Below are 5,006 nucleotides of genomic sequence, written 5' to 3'. Positions count from 1 at the left end.
ATCACCAATTGTGACAACAACACAATATTTTGACATGATGTAGTGAGTTGACATTGCCATGATGATATCTGTCCCATTGTGTTCAGAAACCTAATATGACCTCCTAACTTTAAAAAAAAATTCATGTCCATTAGGACTTCAAGATCCTTCTGTGAACTTGTATGCACATTGTGAAATACTAGCAAGTGAAATTGGACCTGTGTTTGAGAAATTACTAAATCATTATGACATCAAAAACCTTTGGTGACCTCATCACAACAGTGAATCATAAAGCTATCATGACCCTTAAGTACCTTTGACAACACACATGGCATTTTGGACATCACAGTCCCTTTGTATGCCCATATCCTCATTGTGAACACATGACAATGAAATTCATATATGCTTTTGTAACATCACCATTTGTGACCCATCACAAGTGAGACAACAAATATTCATTATGACACCATTATGTCCTTGCAACATCACCAATTTATAATGACCTCACAGCATTATGACATTTTGTCATTGCGATGTTATAGACACGTTGTAAATGCCTATTCTCTTAGTTCATTCTATTTCAAATGTGGCATGTGGGTTGATATGAGAAAACCATTATGATCTCATAAGTATATAGCATCACAATCACTTTGTGACATCACAGTGCCATGGTGATATCATTAACACACTGTGACATCACAAATCCTCCCTGTCCTCATAAGTCTTGTGACGTGCTGCAATTGTGATGTCTTAGCCCTTTATGAGCTCGTAATCTGTTTTCAACCTTGTAATATTTGTTATGATATGCGATATCAGAAATCCACTGTGACATCATGACAATGTGACATCATACTGACAGATATCATGCACATTGTATCACACTGTGGTATCATATTCCTCCTAGGACTTCATCACATTTTTGACAATACATGCCTTTGAAGATACCACAGTCCATTTGTGAACTCATATTCTCTGTGATTTCATGACAAATGAGATCCTTTATGCCATTTGGATATCACCAACAAATTGTGACATCATAGACCTACTGTGACCCCTTACCTGTATGGCATCAGCAACTAATTGTGACATCAAAACCTTTTGTGATGTCACGTGACACGATGATCATGACATCTGTCAGTGTGATGTCACATGGTCATAATGTTAGTGGATTTCTGGTATCTCATCTCATACATGAAATATCAGGTTAAAAACAAATTATGAGGGCAAAAAGGTCTAAGATATCACAATGTTAACATGTCACAAAAGTTATGAGGACAGGAGAATTTTGTGATGTCACATTGTGTTAGTGATATCACATTGGCACTGCGATATCACAAAGTGATTATGATGTCAAAATGATTGTGTAGGCACAAACATGTGTTTCTGATATCAACTCTCATGCCACATTTGAAATACAATGAAATCACAGAAGAGACACTCACAATGTGTCTTTGATGTCACAATGAGAATTGTTGTCATAATTCGATTATGTCATTGAGTTTGGTGATGTCACAATGAGCTGATGCTCTCATAATGAAAATGTGATGTCACACTGTTGAGGATGTCACAAACACTTTTTGATGTTATAATGGCATGTCTGATCTCAATTGTCATTGGTTAACAACAAGGATATGGGTACACAAAAAGGGACTATGATCTTGAAAAAGGCATGTGATTTTTCAAAGGAGCTAAGAGATCATAATAGATTTGAGATGTCACAATGGAATCACGATGTCACAATGAAAATATTGTTACAATGGGTTTGTGATGTAGTGCTGTTATGATGTCAAAATGGGTTTTGATGTCATAACTAGTTTGTAATATCACAATCAAATTTTCAATTTCATTTGCAACTAATTCACAAGGAGGATACTGTAATAATCATAAGGGCCACAATAATCTATAGGGTCCCATAATCAACCAGGCACCATCTCCTGGCCAGCTGGAGAGGACAAAGTATGCCACCAAAGAAGTTGGGGCATTCTGTGGGAGGGGCTGGTGCATTAATCCCCACCTATTGAGCTGTTAAGAAGTGATTGGGCTTTGGGCAGTTTCTGATGACACTTGAAAACTGTTAGGCAGTTGGAGTGGAGGAGGGGTACAGAATTTTTACAGGCTACTTGTTCAGAGCAATAGAAGGAAAAAGAAAAAGGGAAAAGTCCTGGAAGGAAGGAAGTGGTGTGAGAGCAGAAGGGGAAAGACCTGGGAGGAGAGGAAGTTGAGAGGGGGCAAGAGGTGAAAGATGGCAACTGACGACCCAGGCAAAGCAGTTAAGGCCTTTGGAGAGTAGAGAGGCCTAAAGAGAAGAAGGAACTGTTAGAAGGGAAAAATGGAAAGACCTCAAAGGAAGTACAGTTCTGTAGTGAAGGAGAGACAAAGGGAAGGGGAAAAAAGCCTTGCCTTTTGATGTTTGGATATCATAATTTTGAGGGTTGGTGGTTTGGAGAACATTTATTATATGTGTCTCAATGGATTCTCTTCAACGAGAGAGTTCCTAATTTTCAGAGACCTCATCGAGATCATACATTTGGATGGCATCAGGCCCAGGCAAAAATCCCCATAAGTGAGTGTTTCAACCCTCAGAGTTGAGAGTCTACCTCGAGTTTTTGTCTCCGGAGGACCAACATGGACAAATGTCATTTAGACTCCACTAGAGGTGCATCTGTGCAAGCTTGCCAGCCGGTTTTGGGGACCCCTTCTGGAGGTCATTTATGGCATCCTTGGGAAGCCATCTGGGAACTCCTTGAGAGGTCATGTACGGTTTCTTTGGGAAGCCATCTGAAACATTATCAAGAGTACATCTGCGAATTCCTCGAGAAGCTATCTGAGACCTACCCTGGAGGTCATTTGGGGCCTTCTCTAGGGGCCATATGGGACATTATCCAGAGGTCATCTTGTGCTTCCTCAGGAGGCCTCCTGAGACCTCTACAAAAATAGTAAGTCATTGGGGCTTCCTTAAGAGGCAATCTAAGACCACCTCCTGAGGTCATCTGGAACTTCTTTAGTAGGTCATCTCAGGTTGCCTTGATGAGAAATGTATGACCATCTTCAGACATCATGTGGGACTTCCTTGAGAAGCCATATAGGACCATCTCTGGAGGCCATCTGTGCCTTTCTCAAGAGAGTTATCTGGAACCGCCTCTGGAGTTTAGATGTCGCCTCCTTGAGTGGCCATCTGGGAGCTACTTGAGAGGTAATCTCAGCCTCCTTGAGAGGACATCTGGGACTTCCATTGGAGGTCATCGGACACTATCTTTGGGAGCCATTTTGAACCTCCATGAGAGGTTATCTCGAGCCTCCTATGAAGGACATATGTGACATCCACAAGAGGTCATCTGTGGCTTTCTCAAGAGGCAATCTGGGACATTCTCTCTGTCATCTGGGACCTCCTGTAGAGGTCAACATTGAGAGGTTTGGGACATGTAAGTTAAGTGTCTGTGACTATTGGTCTGTGTGTGTATGCTGATAGTTCTAGCTGTGTCCTGTATGCACCTCAGTTTACTTTTTCTCAGGATGGAAGAACAAGGCCTAAACTTACCATATCCAAAAAAATATTCTGCCCCAGGGTTATAGAGTCCTTCAGAGGAAGATTCATTGATGTACTCTCTCTCCTGTTCTTTGCCATCAGCACCTCTAATGTTAAATCCTCCCATACCAAAAGTGGTTACTTGTACCAGCCTGAGGTGGTACAATGTGGTAAGTTACCCTTATTACCCTTGAGACAAGAGCATGGAGGAGATGTTGGGCAGGCACCCTTTTTAATATATATTCCCTTTACAACTAGAGACCTGTATAACTGGAAACAGAAAACTGCATCGTTTTCAGGAAAAAAAAAAAAACAGGGGCTCATTACTTCATTAGAGACAGTAATTTTCACACAAACAAGCACATCTGGGATGAGTGTCAGCAAATTTTACAGGTGTTTTTCACCTGGTAGAAAAGGGAGTGAATCCTGCTCGGTGACATGAAAGTTGTCCTTGGACCACACAGTATTGAACCAGACCATTTGGAGCAAGTCTTTCCACATACTTACCGAGCAGAGACTAACAGTGATTGAGGTATGGAAGTGATTATCTATTATTGACAGGTTCGATTGGCAAGGATACCACAGTGGCTAGGAAGCGAAGTCATCAATCTAAGGTGAGTGAGATGGTACAGTTCCCCAGTGAGTACCCAAATGCTCTTCTGAAATTTCTCCCAGAAGTCTATAGGACTTATAAGTCTATAGATCTTGAAGCCCTGGAGAGCAAAAGAGCCCTAAATATGGCCTTTGTTACCCAGTCAGCACCAGATATTAGAAGAAAGCTTCAAAAGTTAGAAGGTTTTGAAAGAAAGGTGTATTCTAAGTTGGAAGTGGTTGCCCAGTAGGTGTTTGATAACAGAAATTCCCTGGAAAAAAAGATTCTAAGAAGGGGGGTTGAGTTTTGATAGGAGCATCAGAATAGGGATAAAGAAACCCTTGGCAAAGACAGTACACTTCATTTGCAAATGACAGTAGGGAACCTCTAGGACTAGATCAGTGTCCTTATTGCAAGCAAAATGGACATTGGGAAAAGGAATGTCCAAGGAGGAGAAAGATAGAAAATGACAGGTTATGTAATCACATTAACCACCTGAAAAATGTGTTCATATCTCGGGAGTAACATGCAAAGGAGCTTGGAGCTCTGAATTCCAATTGTATTCAATTTAAAAAGCAGCCCTCTGAACTTAAGAAGAAATGAGGCAAAGAAAAATTCATACACTTCTATCTCAAAACACAGGCTTATAAAAGACTGAATCTCCAATATGTGCCCGTCCAAACCCACCAAGAGTTTAAAAGCACTGGACACTGGAGAAAACAGGGAGAATAATTTGACGTGTAGAAAAGATTTGAAGATATAAACTTGTGAGAGTCAAAAATGAGAAGAAAATCCTCAAAAGGAACCTAGAAAACACTCAGAATCAAATGAAATTCAGGTACATTAGCCTGGGTGAGCATGAGGCAAATTATGGGACCACAGGTCAGAGGCCGACAGAAGCACAAGACA

This window comes from Dipodomys merriami, unplaced genomic scaffold (genome assembly GCF_024711535.1).
Source record: "Dipodomys merriami isolate MVZ:Mamm:240054 unplaced genomic scaffold, mDipMer1.0.p SCAF_391, whole genome shotgun sequence".
Classification (NCBI taxonomy): domain Eukaryota; kingdom Metazoa; phylum Chordata; class Mammalia; order Rodentia; family Heteromyidae; genus Dipodomys; species Dipodomys merriami.
Note: the sequence above shows the minus strand (reverse complement) of the source record.